Below are 24,838 nucleotides of genomic sequence, written 5' to 3' on the forward strand. Positions count from 1 at the left end.
CCCATGTGTGATAGACAGATTGAGTGCCCTTCCAAAGATATTCACATCCTAATCCCTGGAACCTGTGATGTGTTGTGTTACAATGGAAAGAAGGCATTAAGGTTGCAGATGGAGTTTAGGTTGCCAGTCAACTGACCTTAAGATTCAGAGTTATTATGGGTTAGCCAGGTGGGCCCAGGGTCATCACAAACATCCTTTAATGGGGAAGAGGGAATCAGCTGATTCAGAACTAAAGCGATAGCATTGTGAGAAAGACTCAACTGGCCACTGCTGACTTCAAAAATGGAAGGGACCAGGAGCCAAATATTGCAGTCTTTAGAAAGCTAGAAAAGGCCAAAATATTTATTCTTCCCTAGAGCCTCCAGAAAGGAATGCAGCGCTGTCAAAACCTTGATTTTTGCCCTGTGAGACCCATTTCAGACTTCTGATCTCCAGAACTGTAAGATAATAAGTGTGCATTGTTTCTAGCCACTATCTGTAGTAATTTGCTACAGCAGTAATAGGAAACTGGTGCCTCATTGAAGAACATTAAATTGTTTCCAGTTTGGGTGATTATGACTAGAGCTGCTATAACATTAATAGCGGATTTTTGTGTGAACATAAGATTTCATTTCTATAGAGAAAATACTCAAGAGTAGGATTGCTGGGTCACATGGTAAATATATGTTTAACTTATAAGAAACTGCCAAACTGTTTTCTAGACATTTTACATTCACCAGCAACATATGAGAGTTCTGGTTGCTTCACATTTTCTTCAGGTAGTAACAAGATTATTTATTTTGGCCATTCTATAGTTGAGTAGTAGTTTTAATTTGTATTTCCCCAATGACTATTGATGTTAAACAATGTGTTCATTGTAGCTCTATTTACAATAGCCAGAACATGGAAGCAACCTAAGTGTCCATCAACAGATGAATGGATAAAGAAGATGTAGCACATATATACAATGGAATATTACTCAGCAATAAAAAGAAATGAAATTGAGTTATTTGTAGTGAGGTGGATGGACCTAGAGTCTGTCATACAGAGTGAAGTAAGTCACAAGGAGAAAGACAAATACTGTATGCTAACACATATATATGGAATCTAAGAAAAAAAAAAGTCATGAAGAACCTAGGGGTAAGATGGGAATAAAGACACAGACCTACTAGAGAATGGACTTGAGGATATGGGGAGGGGGAAGGGTAAGCTGTGACAAAGTGAGAAAGTGGCATGGACGTATATACACTACCAAATGTAAAATAGCTAGCTAGTGGGAAGCAGCCGCATAGCACAGGGAGATCAGCTCGGTGCTTTGTGACCACCTAGAGAGGTGGGATAGGGAGGGTGGTAGGGAAGGAGACTCAAGAGGGAAGAGATATGGGAACATATGTATATGTATAATTGATTCACTTTGTTATAAAGCAGAAACTAACACACCATTGTAAAGCAATTATACTCCAATAAAGGTGTTAAAAAATTTTTTTTTTTTTTTGGGGTACGCGGGCCTCTCACTGCTGTGTCCTCTCCCGTTGAGGAGCACAGCCTCCGGACACGCAGGCCCAGCAGCCATGGCTCACGGGCCCAGCCACTCCGCGGCACGCGGGACCCTCCTGGACCGGGGCACGAACCCGTGTCCCCTGCATCGGCAGGTGGACTCTCAACCACTGCGCCACCAGGGAAGCACCCCCCCCCAAAAAAAAAACCTTTTAAATGTGCCTATCTGTGCCACCTTTTTATCCTCTTTAGTGACGTGTCTAAGCCTTTTGTTCATAAAATTTGGGTCATTTTCTTATTGTTGAGTTTTGAAAGTTCTTTATATATATTCTGTATACAAGTCCTTTGTTGGACATGGGTCTATTTGTGTGTGTCTGTTTGTGAACTATCTATTTGTTCCATTGATCTATATGTCTATGCCTTGGTCAATACTACATTGCGTTGATTACTATAACTTTCTAGGACATTTTGAAATTGGATAGTGTAATTCTTCCAAGTTTACTCTCCTTTATCTCTATCTATCTATCTATCTATCTGTCATCTATATAACATTAGGTATTCTACTCCCTTTGCCTTTCCATATAAATTTTAAAATCTGTTTCTATATACCTACAAAAATATCCTGCTAGGATTTTGACTGGTATTGGTTAAATATATAGATCATTTGGGGGAAATTGACATCTTTACTATCTTTATTATCTCTTTCCATTTATTTAGATTTTCTTTAAATTCTTTTGTTAACATTTTTTAGTTTTCAGCATGCAGTTCCTGTATATGTTTTGTTATATTTCTATTTCTTGAATTATTGTAAATGGTATTTTAAAAAAAATTTCAGTTTCTAACTATACATTGTTAGTATATAGAAGTATAATTGAGTTTTTGCCTGTGTTGAGTTTGTATATTGTGGCCTTGCTAGACTCACTTATTAGTTCTAGGGCTTTTGTGGATTTCCTGAAACATTCTATATAGACAATCATGTCTGCAAATAGGGAAATTTTTAGTTCTTCCTTTATAATCTCTATGCTTTTTATTTATTTATTTTCCATTTTGCACCGGTTAAGATTTCCTGTTCAATGTTGAATGGAAGTGGTAAGAGTGGACATCCTTGCCTAGATTCCAATTTAGGGGAAAGCATTCTGTCTCCTACCATTAAGTATAATGTTAGCTGTAGGGTTTGTACATGCCCTTTATCAGGTTCAAAAGTACCCTTCTATTCCTAGTATGCTGGTACTTTTTACATGAATAAATGTTATATTCAAATGTTTTTCTGCATCTGTTGACAGCATCATGTAATTAAAAAAATATTCTTAGTATGGTGGATTACATCAATGGATTAATTTTCAAATACTGAATCAGCCCTGCATTTTCAAAATAAACTCCACTTGGTCTTGGTTTAGTGTTCTTTTTATATATTACTGGATTCTATCTGCTAATATTTTGAGGGTTTTGTGTCTATAATAAGAGATATTGGTCTGCATTTCTCTCTCTCTCAAAGTGTCTTTGTCTGGTTTTATTGTCAGGGTAATGCAGCCCTCATAAAATGAGTTGGGAGGTATTTCTTCCTCTTCTATTTTCTGGATGAGATTATGTAGAATTGCTATTATGCTTTTGTCAAATATTTGAAGATAATATATCAGTGAAACCATCTGGGTCTAGATATTTATTTTTCCAAAGGTTTAAAATATTTTTAAAAATTATCATATAATAAAATTGATTCATTTTCTTTTGATATATAGTTCTATGAATTTTTTATTGACATATAGTTGATTTATATTATTTTAGTTTCAGGTGTACCACATAGTGATTCAGTATTTTTATAGATTATACCTCATTTAAAGTTATTAAAAATAATGGCTATACTTCCCTTGCTGTACAATATATTCTTGTTGCTTATTTATTTTATACATAGTAGTTCATAATCTTAATCCCCTACCTGTATCTTGCCCCCCTTCCCCTCTCCCCACTGGTAATCACAAGTTTGTTCTTTATATCTCTGAGTCTGTTTCTGTTTTGTTATATTCATTTGTTTGTTTTATTTTTTAGATTCCACATATAAGTGATAACAGAGTATTTGTCTTTCTTTATCTGACTTATTTCACTAAGCATAATACCCTGTAGGTCCATCCACATTGTTGCAAATGACAGATTTTTGTTTTTTATGACTTAATAATATTCCATTGTGTGTGTCTGTGTGTTATATATATATATATCACATCTTCTTTTTTGTTTTTTTTTTTTGCAGTACACAGGCCTCTCACTGTTGTGGACTCTCCCATTGCGGAGCAGAGGCTCCAGACATACAGGCTCAGCAGCCATGGCTCACGGGCCTAGCCGCTCTGTGGCATGTGAGATCTTCTGGGACTGGGGCATGAACCCACATCCTCTGCATTGGCAGGCGGACTCTCAACCACTGCGCCACCAGGGAAGCCCTATCACATCTTCTTTATCCATTAATCTGTTGATGGACACTTAGGTTGCTTACATATCTTGGCTACTATGAATAATGCTGCTATGAACATTGGGGTGCATGTATGTTTTTGAATTCATGTTTTTGTTTTCTTTGGATCAGTTCTATGAATTTAAAAACAGTATGGGGGAGGAGCTTCAAGATGGCAGAAGAGTAAGACGTGGAGGTCACCTTCTTCCCCAAAAATACATCAGAAATACATTTAAATGTGGAACAACACCTACAGAACACCTACTGAACACTGGCAGAAGAACTCAGACCTCCCAAAAGGCAAGAAACTCCCCACATACCTACCTGGGTAGGGCAAAAGAAAAAACAGAGACAAAAGAATAGGGATGGGACCTTCACCAGTGGCAGGGAGCTGTGAAAGAGGAAAGGTTTCCACACACTAGGAAGGCCCTTCGCAGGAGGAGACTGCAGGTGGTATAGGGGGGAACCTTCGGAGCCAAGGAGGAGAGCACAGCAACAGGGGTGCGGAGGGCAAAGTGGAGAGATTCCCGCACAGAGGATCGGTGCCGACCAACGCTCACCAGCCAGAGAGGCTTGTCTGCTCACCCGCCAGGGCAGGCGGGGGCTGGGAGCTGAGGCTCAGGCTTCGGTGGTCAGACCCCAGGGAGAGGACTGGGGTTGGTTGCATGAACACAGCCTGAAGGGGACTAGTGCACCACAGCTAGCCAGGAGTGAGTGCGGGAAAAAGTCTGGAGCTACCAAAGAGGCAAGAGACTTTTTCTTGCCTCTTTGTTTCCTGGTGGGCGAGGAGAGGGGATTAAGAGTGTTGCCGCTTAAAGGAGCTCGAGACGGGCCCGGGCAGCTGCTATCAGCGTGGACCCCGGAGACGGACATGAGATGCTAAGGCTGTTGCTGCAGCCACCAAGAAGCCTGTGTGCAAGCACAGGTCACTATCCACACCAGCCCTCCTGGGAGCCTGTACAGCCCGCCACTACCAGGGTCCCGAGATGGAGGGACAACTTCCCCAGGAGAACACATGGTGCACCTCAGGGTGTTACAAAGTCATGCTGGCCTCTAGCACCGCAGGCTCGCCCCACATCCGTACCCCTCCCCCGCCTTGGCCTGAGTGAGCCAAAGCCCCCTAATCAGCTGCTTCTTTAACCCCGTCCTGTCTGAGCGAAGAACAGATGCCCTCAGGAGACCTACATGCAGAGGCGGGTCCAAATCCAAAGCTGAACACCGGGAGCTGTGCGAACAAAGGAGAGAAAGGGAAATTTCTCCCAGCAGCCTAAGAAGCAGCGGATTAAATCTCTACAATCAACTTGAAGTACCCTGCATCTGTGGAATACATGAATAGACAACGAATCATCCCAAATTGAGGAGGTGAACAATGGGAGCAACGATACATATATTCTTTTCCCTCTTTCTCTTTTTGTGAGTGTGTATGTGTATGCTTCTGTGTGTGATTTTGTCTGTATAGATTTGCTTTTACCATTTGTCCTAGAGGTCTGTCTCTCCGTTTTTTTTTTTGTTTGTTTTTTTTTTCTGTATAGTTTTTAGCACTTGTTATCATTGGTGGATTTCTTTTTTTGTTTGGTTGCTCTGTTCTTTCTTACTATCTTCTTTTTTTGTTTTTTATTACTTAAAATGTTTTTTAACAATTATTTTTCACTTTAATAACTTTATTTTGTTTTACTTTCTTTTATTTTATCTTCTTCTTTCTTCTTTTTCTTTCTTTCTTTTTTTTTTTTGTAGTACACGGGCCTCTCACTGTTGCAGCCTCTCCTGTTGTGGAGCACAGGCTCTGGACGCGCAGGCTCAGTGGCCATGGCTCATGGGCCCAGCCGCTTCATGGCATGTGGGATCTTCCTGGACCAGGACACGAACCCGTTTCCACTGCATCAGCAGGCAGACTATCCACCACTGTGCCACCAGGGAAGCCCCTTCCTTTCTTTTTTTCCCTCCCTTTTATTCTGAGCCATGTGGATGACAGGCTGTTGGAGCTCCAGCCAGGCGTCAGCACTGTGCCTCCGAGGTGGGAGAGCCAAGTTCAGGACACTGGTCCACAAGAAACCGCCCAGCTCCATGTAATATCAAACAGTGAAAATCTCCCAGAGATCTCCATCTCAACACCAAGACCAAGGTCCACTCAATGACCAGCAAGCTACAGTGCCAAACAACTAGCAAGACAGGAACACAACCCCATCCATTAGCAGAGAGGCTGCCTAAAATCATAATAAGGTCACAGACACCCCAAATCACACCGCCAGACGTGGACCTGCCCACCAGAAATACAACATCTAGGCTCATCCACCAGAACACAGGTACTAGTCCCCTCCACCAGGAAGCCTACGCAACCCACTGAACCAACCTTAGCCACTGGGGACAGACACCAAAAACAACGGGAACTACGAACCTGCAGCCTGTTAAAAGGAGACCCCAAACACAGTAAGTTAAGCAAAATGAGAAGACAGAGAAACACACAGCAGATGAAGGAGCAAAGCAAAAACACACCAGACCTAATAAATGAAGAGGAAATAGGCAGTCTACCTGAAAAAGAATTCAGAATATTGATAGTAAAGATGATCCAAAATCTTGGAAATAGAATGGAGAAAATAAAAGAACCGCTTAACAAGGAACTAGAAGAACTAAAGCGCAAACAAATAGTGATGAACAACACAATAAATGAAATTAAAAATACTCTAGAAGGAATCAATAGCAGAATAACTGAGGCAGAAGAACAGATAAGTGACCTGGAAGATAAAATAGTGGAAATAACTACTGCAGAGCAGAATAAAGAAAAAAGAATGAAAAGAACTGAGGACAGTTCTAAGAGGGAACTTTATACCAATACAACCCTACCTTTAGAAACAAGAAACATCTCAAATCAACAACCTAACCTTACACATAAGGGAATTAGAGAAAGAAGGACAAAAATCCCCAAAGCTAGGAGAAGGAAAGAAATCATAAAGATCAGATTAGAAATAAATGAAAAAGAAATGAAGGAAATGATAGGAAAGATAAATAAAATTAAACTCTGGTTCTTTGAGAAGATAAATGAAATTGATAAACCATTAGGCAGACTCATCAAGAAAAAAAGGGAGAAGACTCAAATCAATAGAATTAGAAATGAAAAAGGAGAAGTAACAACTGACACTGCAAAAACACAAAAGATCATGAGAGATTACTACAAGCAACTCTATGCCAATAAAATGGACAATCTGGAAGAAATGGACAAATTCTTAGAAATGCACAACCTTCTGAGACTGAACCAGGAAGAAATAGAAAATATGAACAGACCAATCACAAGCAATGAAATTTAAACTGTGATTAAAAATCTTCCAACAAACAAAAGCCCAGGACCAGATGGCTTACCAGTTGAATTCTATTAAATATTTAAAGAAGAGTTAACACCTATCCTTCTCAAACTCTTAAAAATATAGCAGAGGGAGGAACACTCCCAAACTCATTCTATGAGGCCACCATCACCCTGATACCAACACCAGACAAAGATGTCACAAAAAAAGAAAACTACAGACCAATATCACTGATGAACATAGATGCAAAAATCCTCAACAAAATACTAGCAAACAGATTCCAACAGCACATTAAAAGGATCATGCACCATGATCAAGTGGGGTTTATCCCAGGAATGCAAGGATTCTTCAATATACGCAAATCAACCAATGTGATACACCATATTAACAAATTGAAGGAGAAAACCATATGATCATCTCAATAGATGCAGAGAAATCTTTCAGCAAAATTCAACACCCTCCAGAAAGTAAGCATAGAGGGAACTTTCCTCAACATAATAAAGGCCATATATGACAAACCAACAGCCAACATCATCCTCAGTGGTGAAAAACTGAAACCATTTCCACTAAGATCAGGAACAAAACTAGGTTGCCACTCTCACCACTATTATTCAACATAGTTTTGGAAGTTTTATCCACAGCAATCAGAGAAGAAAAAGAAATAAAAGAAACCCAAACCAGAAAAGAAGAAATAAAGATGTTACTGTTTGCCAATGACATGATACAATACATAGAGAATCCTAAACATGCTATGAGAAAACTAGTAGAGCTAATCAATGAATTTGGTAAAGTGGCAGGATACAAAATTAATGCACAGAAATCTCTTGCATTCCTATACACTAATGATGAAAAATCTGAAAGTGAAAGCAAGAAAACACTCCCATTTACCATTGCAACAAAATGAATAAAATATCTAGTAATAAACGTACCTAAGGAGATAAATGACCCGTATGCAGAAAATTATAGGACAGTGATGAAAGAAGTTAAAGATGATACAAACAGATGGAGAGATATACCATGTTCTTGGATTGGAAGAATCAACATTGTGAAAATGACTATACTACCCAAAGCAATCTGCAGATTCAATGCAATTCCTATCAAACAACCACTGGCATTTTTCAAAGAACTAGAACAAAAAATTTCACAAATTGTATGGACACACAAAAGACCCTGAATAGCCAAAGCAATCTTGAGGAAGGTAAATGGAGCTGGAGGAATCAGGCTCCCTGACTTCAGACTACACTACAAAGCAACAGTAATCAAGACAGTATGGTCCTGGCACAAAAAGAGAAATATAGATCAATGGAACAGGATAGAAAGCCCAGAGATAAACCCACACACATATGGTCACCTTATCTTTGATAAAAAAGGAGTCAAGAATATACAATGGAGAAAAGACAGCCTCTTCAATAAGTGGTGCTTGGACAACTGGACAGCTACATGTAAAAGTAGGAAATTAGAACACTCCCTAACACCATAAACATAAATAAACTCAAAATGGATGAAAGACCTAAATGTAAGGTCAGGCACTATAAACTCTTAGATGAAAGCATAGGCAGAAGACTCTATGACAGAAGACTCTATGACATAAATCACAGCAAGATCCTTTTTGACCCACCTCCTAGAGAAATGGAAATAAAACCTAAAATAAACAAATGGGACCTAATGAAACTTAAAAGCTTTTGCACAGCAAAGGAAACCATAAACAAGACAAAAAGACAACCCTCAGAATTGGAGAAAATATTTGCAAATGAAGCAACTGCCAAAGGATTAATCTCCTAAATTTACAAGCAGCTCATGCAGCTCAATATCAATAAAACAAACAACCCAATACAAATATAGGCAGAAGACCTAAATAGACATTTCTCCAAAGAAGATATACAGATTGTCGACAAACACATGAAAGCATGCTCAACATCATTAGTCATTAGAACAATGCAAATCAAAACTACAATGGGATATCATCTCACACTGGTCAGAATGGCCATCATCAAAAATTCCACAAACAATAAATGCTGGAGAGGGTGTGGAGAAAAGGGAACACTCTTTCACTGCTGGTGGGAATGTAAATTGATACAGCCACTATGGAGAACAATATGGAGGTTCCTTTAAAAACTGAAAAAAGAAATTACATATGACCCAGCAATCCCACTACTGGGCATGTACCCTGAGAAAACCATACTTATAAAAGAGTCATGTACCAAAATGTTCATTGCAGCTCTTTACAATAGCCAGGACATAGAAGCAACCTAAGTGTCCATCAACAGATGAATAGATAAAGAAGATGTGGCACATATATACAATGGAATACTACTCAACCATAAAAGAAATGAAACTGAGTTATTTGTAGTGAGGTGGATGGACCTAGAATCTGTCATACAGAGTGAAGTAAGTCAGAAAGAGAAAAACAAATACTGTGTGCTAACACATATATATGGAAACTAAAATTAAAAAAAAAAGAAAAAGAAAACGTCATGAAGAACCTAGGGACAAGATAGGAATAAAGACACAGACCTAGTAGAGAATGGAATTGAGGATACGGGGAGGGAGAAGGGTAAGCTGGTACAAAGTGAGAGAGTGGCATGGACTAATATATACTATCAAACGTAAATTAGATAGCTAGTGGGCAGCAGCTGCATAACACAGGGAGATCAGCTAGTGCTTTGTGACCACCTAGAGGGCTGTGATTGCAAGTGTAGGAGGGAGGGAGATGCAAGAGGGAAGCGATAAGGGCACATATGTATATATATAACTGATTCTCTTTGTTATAATGCAGAAACTAAGACACCATTGTAAAGCAATTATACTCCAAGAAAGATGTTAAGAAAAAAAAGTATGTAATTTTTTCTTAAAGAATGTTTTAAAATATAAATTCAATTTATTTAACATTTATTCAATAGTTATAGGGCTTTTCAGGTTATCTACTTCATCTTGGGTGAGTTGTGGTAGTTTGTGGGTTTTGAGAAATTAATCCATTTCATTTAAATTGTTGAACTTTTGTTCCTAGTGTTGTTCACAGTATTCCCTTCTGATCCTTTTAATGCCTGTGGGGTCTGTAATGATATCCCCTTTTTCATCCCTGAAGTTTTCCTTCATCTGAGAATATCTTTATTTTACCTTTATTCCTGAAGTATATTTTCACTGGATATGGAATTCTGTGTTAACAGTTCTTTTCTTTCAGCACATTAAAACTGTTGTGCTTCTTTTTCCTGGCTTCCATGGTTTCTGCTGAACAGTCTGCTGTCCTTTGAATCACTGTTCCCTATAGGTAGTGTGTCTTTTCTATGGCTGCATTCAAGGTATTTCTTTGATTTTCGTTTTCAGCATTCTAATTTTTATGTGTCTAGGTTTGGATTTCTTTCTTTCTTTTTTTCTATCTGGGGTTTTTCTACCTTCTTGAATCTGTGGTTTTATGACTTCTGAAAAACTTGAGAAATACTCAGCCAATATTTTTTAAAATATTTTTTCAGCACCATCCCCTTTTTCCTCTCCTGTGGGACTTAAATGATACATCTGTTAGTCATTTCTTGTTGTTGTTCTTTTGTCCCACAAGTCCCCACAGCTCTGTTTAAGTTTTTCAATCTATTTTCTCACTGTTGTACAGATTGAATAATTCCTATCGAGTAATTCCCATTGATCTATCTTCAAGACCACTGACTTTTCCTCTGCAGCCTTTATTCTGGTATTGAGTGTATCCCATGAGGTTTTAATTTTTTTAAATTAATTAATTAACTAATTAATTTTTGGCTGCATTGGTGTGCATGGGCTTTCTCTAGTTGAGGTGAACGTGGGCTACTCTTTGTTGCAGTGTGCAGGCTTCTCACTGTTGTGGCTTCTATTGCTGCAGAACACCAGCTCTAGGCACGTGGGCTCAGTAGTTGTGACTCTTGGGCTCTAGACCACAGGCCCAACAGTTTTGGTGCACAGGCTTAGCTGCTTCAAGGCACGTGGGATCTTCCAGGACCAGGGCACAAACCTGTGTCCCCTGCATTGGCAGGAGGACTCTCAACTACTGCGCCACGAGGGAAGTCCCTAGGTTTTGACTTTTCATTGAATTTTTGGGTTCTTTAATTTCCACTTGGTTTTTCCGTTGTTGAGAGTGTTCACAATTTCTTGTTCAAGCATTTTTATAATATCTGATTTAAGGATTGTCCAGTAATTCCAGCATCTGAGTCATCTTATCATTGGTGTCTGATGATTAACTTTTCCCATGTGTGTTGAGGTTTTTGAGGTTTTTTGTATGTTAAGTAATTTTGAATTATATCCTGGACAATTTCAATGTTATAAGATGCTGGGTTTTGTTTAAATCCTATGGATAATATTGAGATTTTTGTCTTAGTAGACACTTGGCCTCATTAGATTCAGGCTGCAAATTCCAATCCACCTTCTGTGTACTGTGGTTGCAATATCACATTAGTTTTTAAAGGCTTTACAGTGTTATTGGGATCTATCTTTTGTGTGTGCCACTCAGTTTGGAATATAGATGAGAGTCCTTCTATTTACTCAATTCTCAAAAATCTTTGTTATGCTAATAAAGGCCAGATCCAGAATACTCAAGTCAGGGTGAGCCCAGGAGTTCATCAACAGATATATGGGGTTGCTTTCTGAGGTCCTCCCTCTCCACTATCTCTGAGATACTTACTGGTCTCTAGGGCTTCCCTCTTTTGTCCTCTGGCCAGAAATTGCCATTTATCCTACTATGTTGGAAGAACAGAGAGAAAGGGGGAAAAATCATTGGGGTTTGGATTGACCTGCCCTCTTGGACTTGCAGTTCCACTGCATTGAATGTTTCCCTCCCTTAGAATGTTATCTCCTATAGTTTTCCTGTATTGCTATGCATCTGCCACTGGATTGCCTGAGAACAAGGGTAAGAGAGAACAAAAGGAGAGAATAACTGAAGAATTTACCCTACTATCTCTGAGCTTTAGCAGGTCTCTTTTATGTTCCTTGCCCCCCAATTAGAAGGATTCTTATGGCTCTCTCTCTGTTTGCATCACAGTGCTCACTTTTGTGTTTCTTCTGAATTTACTTTTGGGCTACAATCTCCTTCCCAATTTCAGCCTCGATGCTTTAGGAAAAGTTGGTCCCACTTATGACTCAGGGTAGAGGAAGTGATTCAGGCCCCAAACAACCCACTCAACACATTTTCCTGGGCAAAATTGATTGGTTTAGAATTGGACATAAGACCCACTCAGAGCCAAGGAGATAGAATAAAATTTCTGCTGGAATTTAGGGAAACAGCACTAGTTTTTCCCCCTCTAGATTTAAACCTTCAGCCCTAGGAGCTGCTGGCAACTATGTTGGGACCATAGGAGAGAGGGTTCCCAGGAATGTCACCAACACCAAGGATGCAGAGCCAAGGAAAGGAGAGAGAGCAAGAGAGAGAAACCACATCCTGGTATCATTTAAGATTTGGATAAAATGTTATCTGAAAACAGTTAGATCTCCCAATGAACTGTCCAGTAACTGGAGCCAATATATGCCCTTTTATTGTTTACTGCACTATGAGTTGAATTTTCTGACACTTGCAAGGGAAATATTTCTCACTTTATCAGTATCATCCTGTATCATTCTGTATTTCCTCACATATTGAAAAACACTAATTAGTTATAACCTGTATTTCCTCTTAAAATATTTTTATTTATCTTTTCCTTATGGACCTAGGCAATCTTGTTATCCATCTGTCAGTTTAAGTGATGAGATATCAATAAACCCTCCTATGATTGTGAACAGGTGTCAGGTATTATCAAATACCAAGAGCTTATAAAAAGACACTTCATCTGATGGTTTCTCCACTGTTCCTGATGGAATGTATGTTGTTATGAGTGGAAGGTAGGGAGAGGTTGAAACAGAAATGAGTGTATGAAATTGCAATAATATACTACAAACTTTGGTTAAACTGTATCCATTTGAGGTAGCCCAGAGACAATTTTATCTTTTCTCTCATGAAGGGGTAAGCTTCATGATATGAATAAAATCTCCCAAGATGCTGTAAAACCTGACTGGTAGCTCTTATCTATATGCTATCCTGGAGTCCAAGGAACTTGGACCCTCTTGGGGAGGGGTAGCCTGGATTGGTAACATAGTGCTTAAAAGTGACTTAACAAATCAATGGAAGAACTGGGCTTTGAACTGCCTGACTCCAATGTCCTTTATTCATCCTCAAGCCTACATGATCACTCAGAACACCACCACTTAGAGGCACCCATCTGAGCAAGACTTCCTGTTCACCAGCTGGGAGGTAACCATGTTGTCAGTTCTCATCTCATCCTATGCTATAGATTATTGCATCAACATCATGGAGACCACTATCTCCTCCATAGTGGCCAAAGAGACCATAGTAGGTTAAATATGCCTGCACATTCCTTGTTACTCCTTCTACTACGAGGCAGAGTCTAATTCTCACCCCCTTTTAATATTGGCTGACCTCAGTGACTTGCTTGACAAATAGAATGCAACAGAAGTGATCTTCTGGGACTTTTGGCACTAGGTCATAAAAAGCCTTGCAGCTCCTGCCTGAGTCTTTTTGAAAGACTCTCCCTCAAAACCCTGAGCTGCCATGTAAGAAGCCCAACTACACTGAGACTGCCATGTTGGAGAGGCCAATGAAGATGTTCCAGTTGACAATCCTAATTGGACCCAGCCACCAAGGCACCATATGTGAGTGAAGTCATCTCTTGGCTGCTTCTTTACTGTTCTGTGAGATGTCCCAACACAGGAATCTTCTCACAGATTGAAGGATCTGTTCTGTCTAAGTGTCCTGGACCCTAGAACATACCTCAGTCATCTTCTGTCTGAGGTATTGGGTTTGTCTACCATTTACAGAAATCCCTTGAGCTCTCAAGGAAGCTCCCTCTGGTGGTTGTGCCACACTTCCTGTAATTTTACCTAATTCACAGCACCAGACTCCATCCATTTCTTTCTGGGATAACCTGGCTTCATTCTCCTCAGTAAAAAGTGTTTGCATTCCATCACAGTAGAGGTGCAGGTGGTGGTCCCGTGGTAAAGTGCAGACTTCTTGGAAATACAGTGGTTTGGTGGGGTGGGGGCTGGGTCAGAAGATTGCTTTGTTCTCCTCTGATGAGTCCACAGGAACAAGGCAAAGCAAAACAAAATAAACATAAGCTACAAGTTTGGTTTTTCTCTGATCTCTCAGTTCTTGGGATGGGCACCTCAACATGGTCTCCAAGTCCTGGGAATTTCCAGAATTGAATGGTGTGCCAAAGAGCATGCCACAGAAGCTCTCAGAAAACTGTCAGTCTTGTTGGAGAAAAGGGTCTCACACATACAGCAGAATATTTCATCAGGGGAAGAATCTTTCTTTCAGGGGAAGGCATGGTTAGACGCATGAATAAGACACAGTCCCAAATCTGAAAGAACTTTTAATTTTTTGGGGGGGTCCACAAGACATGCATCCAAGACAATCAAAACACAGTACAGGTCAGTGGGTGAGTGACTCAGTGTTAAAAAGTTGTGGGAGAGACAGCTGTATCTGTCCTCAACTTGGAGAAAAGCTATTCTGAAAACCACCTCATAAAGGGAATGCACTTTCTACCGCTGTTCTCAGATTGCCACTTTGCCCAGTTGACCTCTTTTTGATCTAGAGACAATCTGCCTGTGAGAATTTGAGTGTATGGGGTTTCCACTGAGTAACACGAAAGGCACTCCTGCAGTCTGAGAGGACAGACCAGCAGCTGACAAAGAGGAAAGGAATTGATGTGTAATTCCTGGCTTGGCCTGGCTTTGTCTATTAAATACGTTTTTTTTCACCCCAGCAAGTCCTCTGAAGTGCCTACAAGCTGTAAGATGAAAAAGTCCCAGGAGCCCTGAAAGCAGGAGAATGTCTTGTCCCTTTGAGATGGGGTATAATGAGTGGTTGAATACATGAGCTCTGGCTTCAGGCATCCTGAGTTTGAGTCTCTTCCTCCATCTATTAGCTATGTGATCTTAGGCAAGTTAACATCTCCATATCTCTTCTGCAAAAAAAAGTGCATAAACATTCCTCCCTCATAGGGTTTCCTGAGGATTAAATTAGTTAATATAAATGTAGTTAGAAGAGCACCTAGCACATAATAATCGCTCAGTGAATGCCAACTACTATATTATTATTCTGGCTGTTTCCTCTTTATGGATATCTCTAAAGAACAAGCAACCTGTGATAGGTTTGCAGGCTAGCCTCTAATAAATGAAACGCTAATGAATAAATGAGGTAACCTTTAGAAGCTTAAAGGCAGTAGTGTATTAAGACATGTTGAAAATAGTGTTGGCTTACCTGGCAAGTATGCAACTTGTGGAACTCATTCTCCCAAGAGGTTGTATAGCCAAAAATGTAAATACATTCAGGGAGAGATGAAATAAAACTCTGAGTGGTAGGACCTAGATTTAGAACATGCTGAACTTCTGAGGGCACAGAAAGCAAATGCTGTTTCCCTAGCATTCCTGTTGTTGCCTCCATTGGAGAGAGCAGGCTGGATGAAACATGGGCTGGGCCTTGTGGAAAATCTGTTTATGTAGAGCTTGAAGAGGTGAGTGGTTTGATGGCTGAAGTTTTCCAGAGCTCACAGCTGGAGGTCCCACACCTGCTTGCCCAGAGAAGGTGCTTACTAAGATTTTGTTGAATAAAAGAGATTTCCCAATTCTGGGACCCATCCTGGACACAAGACAGTGAAAGGAACTTTTTTCTTCAGGAGTTTGGTTTGTGGCGGCAGTATTTGGGATTGTCTACCCCACAGTTATCCCCCCTCACTTCTTCCTCACTGACATGGCCCTGAGTTTGTTCACATACTGGGGCACAGTATATCAAGCCGCAGGGCTTGCATCTGGATTGTTCTAAACAATTGTGGTCATTCCATTCCTCTTCCCAGTGACTGGTTTAGTTGTGGTCACCTGACCTAGTCTGGCCAAGGTAATAGAAGAGGAATTCAGCTAAAAAGTTTTGGAAAGGATTTTTCTCTCAAATAAAAAAGGCATGCAAGTTGTTTTATTCTTTCCTACTTTCAATACTATTATGTGAGGGTGTGATTTGTGGGCCTACTGCAGCCTCTTTGTAACTATGAGGTAAACTGAAGAGAAGTTCAGTCTGAGTCCTGACATTCGTGAGTGACTTAGGCAAGCTGAGGACAGCCTACTTCTAGACTTTGTATGTGAGATTACTAGTTACGCCCTATTGGTTTAAACCACTTTTATTTGGGTATTCTGTTACTTGCAGACAAAAGCATCCTGATGTGATTACCATGTATGTTTTGTTTACAACCATCAACTAGTACAGTATTTGGCATATTGAGCCAGGAGCTCAATAACAGTTTATTGAATTAGTAAATGACAGCACTGTTCAATCACTGCTGAGTCTACTCTGTCCTGTTTCTGGTGATGAGGTCCCAGGAGGCTACCTGAGCCCCTGCTTAGGTAACCTGCCTGGAGTCGCAATCACTTGAACACTGAGTCTTTTTTCACGCTTGTCAGTTCTTTCAGGGTTGGAGTTATGCCCACAGTCAGTAGTGCATCCCAGATCATCTTGAGCTTAACCTCTGCCCAGATTGTGAAAGGATGGCCTGCTTTCACATCTTCTGTGGTTGAGTTCCTCTGAAGAGGAACTATGTGTTACCTTCTGCTAAACTGCCCAGCCATAGACCACTTGCCTGGATTACCAAATCTTGTCTATTTTTTTCTTCCATCTATTCCCATATCTCTGGAGACTGTCTGCCTGGAGCACTCTCTCCACACCCCACCCCAACTACCATTACCATCCCCTGTATCTTGTCCAGGATTCCAAGCACCTGTGGCTCCTGGCAGGTGCGACTGGTTCCCATCACCCAGCACCCCCTGAACTGGTATGGTTTGGTCTATCAACAAACTTCCTGAACCCTGAAGGGCTTTCCTTTGATACACTCAGAAGCCATTTCTGTTTTCTAACAGAGTTTGGTCAGATGTTAATGAACAATGACAACAATTGCTTCTTCTGCAGACTAAGAATCTTCACCTGTAGAAGCTGAGCCAGAAAAGGAACAAGAAAATTCTCCTCTGCTCACTGTTCACTTCTAGGATTGAAGGAAGAGTCCAAGCCTTTTTGAAATCCCTGTACAAGGGATTTTAACCTCACTCTTCATAAAATCAAAAAAGTAAACTTTTAAAAAATATCTTTATTAGAGTATAATTGCTTTACAATGGTGTGTTAGTTTCTGCTTTATAACAAAGTGAATCAGTTATACATATACATATGTTCCCATATCTCCTCCCTCTTGCATCTCCCTCCCTCCCACCCTCATATCCCACCCCTCCAGGTGGTCACAAAGCACCAAGCTGATCTTCCTGTGCTATGTGGCTGCTTCCCACTAGCTATCTACCTTACGTTTGGTAGTGTATATATGTCCATGCCACTCTCTCACTTTGTCCCAGCTTACCCTTCCCCCTCCCCATATCCTCAAGTCCATTCTCTAGTAGGTCTGCGGCTTTATTCCCATCTTGCCCCTAGGTTCTTCATGACCATTTAAAAAGTAAACTTATTTTTAATCTTACTAAGATTATTGAGAATTAGGAATGGTGGATATTTTTAGTAAATTATAAAATTACATGACCAGCCAAAAATGAAACCAGCCTAAATGCCCTTAGAATGGTAATTCAAATGTGGTATATTTATACAACAGAACACTAAACCAATGAGAATGAATGATCCACCATTCAACCATGTGGATGAATTTCAAAACATAATGCCGAGTTAAAGAAGTCACATGCATATATATTGTATGATTCTATTTGTTTAAAATTCAAAAACAGGCAAACCTAATGTATGGTATTAGAAGTCAGGATAGTGGTTACCCTTGTGAGAGTGGGAGGCTGTGACCAGAATGGAGCATGAGGTAGACTATTAAGATTCTGATCAGGGCTTCCCTGGTGGCGCAGTGGTTGAGAGTTCCCCTGCCGATGCAGGGGACACGGGTTCGTGCCCCAGTCCAGGAAGATCCCACATGCCGTGGAGCGGCTGAGCCCGTGAGCCATGGCCGCTGAGCCTGCTCGTCTGGAATCTGTGCTCCGCAACGGGAGAGGCCACAACACACAACAGTGAGAGGCCCGCCTACCACAAAAAAAAAAAAAAAAAAAAAAAAAAAAAAGATTCTGATCATGTTCTCCTTTTTGATCTGGGAGCTGGTTACATGGATGTGTTCAGTTTGCAAAATTCAGTGAGCTTATGATACATATGTACATGTAACACAGGGAAATTGATTACATTTTGTGTAAAATAATTACCTTAATGTAGCATCTCCTGTATGCAGTGTTCACTTGGAAACAGAAATGGCTGTCAGAATGGCTCTGCCTCAATTTATTAGCATCAACTTGACCCAACTTACATATGTACAGCTTTCTATACATGTTATACTTCAGTAACAAGTTCAAAAAAATTACATGGCCATGGAAACAAGGCATGGATCAAAAAGCAAACAAAAATCCACAGAATCCTAGTGCCAAAAATAAAGCTCCTCATTTTACAGAGGAGCATACTGAGTGCTCAGGAAGTCCAGTAAATCATCAGTGAACCAATGGTCAAGTTAGACGTGGTACCCATGTCTGATTCCAGCCTAAGGCTCTTTAATTGAGTGGGTATAAAGGAACTTAGATTATAGTCAAAAGTCTAGTGATATTTCCTTCTGTGAATCCTTATTTCTTTTTGTTGGATATACTAAAGAATCAGAGCTGGGGGAAATGTTCAGGTATATTTATTACTAACAGATGCTTTGTTGTTTAACTGAGGTATACAGAAAATAGCACAGATGAACAGGGCAGTTGCACAGTGCCCCACACTCAGAAGAGCCCCAGCTTTGGTTTAATACCATATTGAAATTCTGACTAATTTTTAAACAAGGGACCCAGTATTTTCATTTTAACTGGCTCCCAAAGGTTATGTAGCCAGTCTTGCAGGTAAATGTTGATTTGTGTAATATAGATGGTATATAAGTCAAGAATTTGTAATCAAGATCCATTTTAAAAGAGCTCGGGAAATTTGTTATCTAAAGGTAAGTCTCATACAACAACAAATCAGTTTTATACAAAGAATAATCCCCTAATTTATTTATATTACTGTTAAATTTCTGTACCATCAGTTGACTTAAAAGACATCAAATGGAAAGTGAAATAATAAATAAGAATCTGGGAATAGTCTAATTTAAGAACTGGAAAGAGGTCTTAAAAATCATCTAATCCATCTGTCTTATTTTGCAGATGGGGAAAATGAGGTCTAAAGAATGGAGTGATTTGCAAAGGAATTGAGTCAACTCTGTATGTGGAAGTCAATGAAAACTGATCAGCGTAGTGCAATATTTGAGGACTCAGTGATATTTGGAAATTTCTGGCAAGGCTTCTGGAGCACTTCTTTTTCCATCCGAAACAAAGCCTCTTAGCCAGGGCAAAACATTCAACTTTGCTTTATGAAGAATCATTTGCTGGAGAGAAAGCAACACAGGGAAATGGATTACATTTTGTGTAAAATAATTACCTTAATGTAGCATCTCCTGTATGCAGTGTTCACTTGGAAACAGAAATGGCTGTCAGAATGGCTCTGCCTCAATTTATTAGCATCAACTTGACCCAACTTAGTATTTGCCACATGCAGAAACCAGTGTCCAACAAAGACTCTGGCATCTGTCTGGGGCACTGGGCTTGCATCTCAGCCCACCTCTGCTTTGCTTCACTGAACAGATTTAGGTGGCTGGGTCATGACTGTGTTCTGCTTTAGATCAATGACATTTCTGGACCCAGAGAAAATATGAATTAATTAAAGATTTTAAGTAGATAGTATGGGCTAGGAGTTCTGCTAGGTGACTGTGATAAAATATACCTCTGTTCCCAGGAAGTCCTCAGCCTGGTTAGGGAGGCAGGCATAGTTACAATTAAGACAGTGAATGCTACAGTACACACATACAAAGGGACGTGGGATAGTGGGGCTATCTGGTAGAGCCTGGCAGCAGAGTGGAGAGCAAAGAAGTGCCTCCAGAGTTTTAAAGGATGAGTAGAAGTTAGCCTGATGAGGGCCCAAGAGGGGGATGACGTGGCAAGTGGGCAAAGAACTCCAGGGAGAGTGTGAACAAAGCCAGTGAATGGTTTTGAACAAAGAAGTGATTGGTGCTCCAGGAAGATTGTTTCTGTTTTCAATATCTGTAAGTCTGTTTCTGTGTTGTAAATAAGTTCATTTATATGGTTACTAAAGGGGAAACGTGTTGGGGGGAGGGATAAATCAGGAGCTTGGGGTGAACATACACACACTACTATATATAAGATAGATAACAAACAAGGACCTACTGTATAGCACAGGAAAATCTACTCAATATTCTGTGATAACCTATATGAAAAAGAATGACTATATGTATAACTGAATCACTTTGCTGTGCACCTGAAACTAACACAACATTGTAAATCAACTCTAATAAAATTAAAATTAAATAAAGGAAGATTGTTTCTACATCAGGGACAATGGTTTAGCGGATGGGGGAGGGCAAGATGGCAGGCAGTGTTCCAGGGAAGCAAAGATGAGAGTATGACCTATGAGTGCTCCTAACTCCTTCTCAGAAAAGGTGCCTGAAAACAGTGGGGAGGTAAAGTTATCAGGACTTGGTCACCTATGAGTGTGGAGAGTAAGAGAAAAGACAAAGAGGCTCCATTTTGTAGCCAAGGTGGTGCAGGCACAGTGGAGCCATCAGCTGAAACAGGCATTGCAGAAGGAGGACTTAAAGGGAAGGATGATACATTCTTAGAGATGTTGAGTTTGAGGTGCCTTTGGAACATCTAGATGGATAACTTTCCCCATTTTAAGCAGAAGCACTTGAACTTTTTCTCAAAGTTATCTAAATATGTGCTTGTGACCATTGGATAAGTGAGTTCAAAACTCATTGATGCACAAAATATGCAATATCATGCATCTTCATTTCAAGTGAACACATAATTAGGTAATCATTTTAAAACCATGTCTAAGGAGAAGAGAGTAGGGAAATTATACTACAAGTTTATTTCTGAAAGGAGCCACAGTGACTACATTCCACATGAAGCAACTGGAGCTCAGTGACACCAAGATCTCCCAGCTATTAAGTGGCAGAGTTGGGACCCCGGCCAGGTGCTCCATCCTCCACCCTATGCAACTCACCTGTCTGAAGTGGCCCATGCCAACCTCCCATTTTAAAGGAGAGCTTTGAAACTCTTCTTCCAGTCTCTATATCTACCTGCCACCTAATCATGGTTTTATTTTTTCCTTCCACCTCAGGTCCCAAATTTATTCCTGGCTTCTCTCCCCTGCTTGTTTTAAAGCTTCTCTGAGAAGTGCTTTGGAGAAGGTCCTCAAGACATGATAGTTGACTCTATGGTCTCCAGTGAAGTGGCAAGCCCCCTGAGCGACTTTGGTTGTAGTGGTCTGATTGTCTTCATTTTCCCTGGGAGCAAGCAGGGTCTTGAATTGTTAGAGGCACAGGGGAAGGCAAAACAGGGAACTTTGGATCAGCTTTTCCTTCTAATGGTTCTTTTCAGGGAGAGAAACAGTATTGTCAGAATCTGGATCAACCGTGTTAGCATCCATGAGAAGGACTTTTCAAGTAATTTTAAGCAATTGTTTTTTTAATAATTCTGCCTGGGCCTTTCAAACCACACTCCATCCTAAATTCTGAGAAGGTAAATTATTATGTGTCATTGCCAAGGCTTCATTTTACATCAAATTTATGCTTACTGGGGGCCCCTTATACCATCCATGTGTACAGCAGAGTTATATCCAAATTATAGAAATCAGCAGAGACTATTTCTCTCTAAACTCATTACAGATTTATAGTAGACTATTTTCACGTGGCACTACTTTCTCTGTCCCTGTACCTCCATCATCTTACTCCAGCCTTTCTTCTGGTGGAGAGGGGAACTTTAAGCATAACACAGAATCAACGTTAGGCTGTGAGAAAGCATCAATATTGACAAGAGGGAGATTTGTCTGTCTTGTTCTGCTCCTCTCTGAAGAATTAAGGCCTTGGGCAATGAGATTTGTCAGCATAGCAACCATGGAGACTGAAGTAGGTGCACTGGGCCAGGAGCAGTGGAAAAGGAAGAAGGGAGAGAAGGCATAACTTCCAGACCCATGTGAGTAGATCTTAGGACCAAAGGGGAACTGTAAAAACATTTCAACACCCCAGTGCTCTGTGTTTCAGATTTGCCTTGAGTAAGACAGGGCTCCTTCTGGTAAAGGGCTGTGCCTGCACACCTCACCATGCAACACAGCAGAGTTCTAGTTGCTTTTATGTTGGTAAGGGCCATGATATTTGGGGATGTGTAATAATGATGAAAATTAGACACTACCGTTTATTGACCATCTACTGTGTGCTGAACACCAGAATAGGTGTGTAGCTTGACCAAAGCCTCATAGTCAGGGAAGTGGTGCCTGGACCAGAATCCAGGTCCCAGGGCTGCCTTTTCAGAGCCCTTTCCGTTGTAATATATTTCTAGTCTAGTTTGGAGCTGTGTGTGCACATGAAGATGGAAAAGCTGTCAAGACTTCAAAGAATGAATCTTAGGTGGTGGAATTTCAGGCATGTGATAAGAGTGGGACTTTGATTAGCTTTCTGAAAATAGTGCCAGATAAAAAGGCTGCTATAGAATGTTGTTGTTGGGAAGGTTCAAGATAACAAATGGTAAAGAGCCTGGTACACAGTGGTGATTAATAAATGAAATATATGCACTCTAGAGGACCTCTCACACTGCATACTTGAATCTCTCCTTCCCTACTGCTTCGTCTCATGAAAGCCATTAAACCGAGTACTTACCAAATTTTGATAGACTTCGGAGAGCTCATCCTCCGCAGCAATCCTGGAGAGGCCTGGTTTGGAGGTCCATAGGGCAGATTTGTGGCTGCTTCTGCTCATCCCACAGGGTTCACCAGGTAGGTCCTGGACAACCTTCCTCGGTCTTAAGGTCCTATCATTCACTAGTGATATTTCCACCCAAGCCTGGGGCAGGAAGCTTGCTACCAGATGTAACTTTCCAATCCCAGACCACAGATGGTGCAGGGTTTTCTGACCCCTGCCATTGTGCAGGGACCTGTTCTGGCTCTGACTCAGCTTCCTGGCCAGGCATTAAAAGCCCTGCCTTTAAAGTGTATCTAAGACTAAATCCTGTGGGCTACATAGCTTCAACGTTCACTTACTGAACTATCTAAAGTCTCCTTCTTTGCTTCTGGCTCCTGGGAATTACCCTTTCTTGTTTGTATGTGTATTAAAGAGAAACCTTGATGAGAATTCTCAACTTAGGCCATCCATTGAGTAGCCCCAAGCCCATGAGGAGATTAGGCAACCAATCTCAGACTTGTTTGAAACCAGACTTCCCTATAGGAGATAGGAGAGACAGAAAAAGAAAGATTTACATTCTGCCTCTTCGGCCAAATTATTTTGCCATACAAGTTCTTTCAATTTCTACTTAGAGAAACCTGCTGACCTCACACCTGAGAAAAGTGATGCGGCTCTCCCTTCCAGGCAAGCAATAAACCCACCTTTCTTTCAGAACATCTTTGTTGGTCTTTGTTTCTTACTGCACAACATATATCTATATTTTTTAACATCTTTACTGGAGTATAATTGCTCTACAATGTTGTGTTAGTTTCTGCTGTATAACAAAGTGAATCAGCTATATGTGTACATATATCCCCATTATACCCTCCCTCTTGCATCTCCCTCTCACCCTCCCTATCCCACTCCTCTAGGTGGTCTCAGGACACCCAGTTGATCTCCCTGTGCTATGCAGCTGCTTACCACTAGCTATCTATTTTACATTTGGTAGCGTATATATGTCCATACCACTCTCTCACTTCATCCCAGGTTACCCTTTCCCTCCCCGTGTCCTTAAGTCCATTCTCTATGTCTAAGTCTTTATTCCTATCCTGCCTCGAGGTTCATAAGAACCATTTTTTTTTTAGATTCAATACATATGTGCTACCATATGTGTTTTTCTCTTTCTGACTTACTTCACTCTATAAAAATAACTCAGTTTTCTTTCATTTTATGGCTAATATTCCATTGTATATATGTGCCACATCTTCTATATCCACTCATCTGATGATGGACACTTAGGTTGCTTCCATGTCCTGGCTATTGTAAACAGTGCTGCAATGAACATTGTGGTACATGTCTCTTTTTGAATAATGGTTTTCTCAGGGTATATGGCCAGTAGTGGGATTGCTGTGTCGTATGGTAGTTCTATTTGTAGTTTTTTAAGGAATCTCCATAATGTTCTCCATAGTGGCTGTATCAATTTACATTCCCACCAACAGTGCAAGAGGGTTCCCTTTTCTCCACACCTTCTACAGCATTTACTATTTGTAGACTTTTTGATGATGGCCATTCTGACCACTGTGAGGTGATACCTCATTGTAGTTTTGATTAGGATTTCTCTAATGATTAGTGATGTTGAGCATCCTTTCATGTGTTTGTGGGCAATCTGTATATCTTCTTTGGAGAAATGTCTGTTATTGAGGTCTTCTGCCCATTTTTGGATTGGGTTGTTTGGTTTGTTTGATATTGAGCTGCATGAGCTGCTTGTATATTTTGGAGATTAATCCTTTGTCAGTTGCTTTGTTTGAAAATATTTTCTCCCATTCTGAAGGTTGTCTTTTCGTCCTGTT

The sequence above is a fragment of the Phocoena sinus genome, chromosome 4 (genome assembly GCF_008692025.1).
Source record: "Phocoena sinus isolate mPhoSin1 chromosome 4, mPhoSin1.pri, whole genome shotgun sequence".
Lineage (NCBI taxonomy): Eukaryota > Metazoa > Chordata > Mammalia > Artiodactyla > Phocoenidae > Phocoena > Phocoena sinus.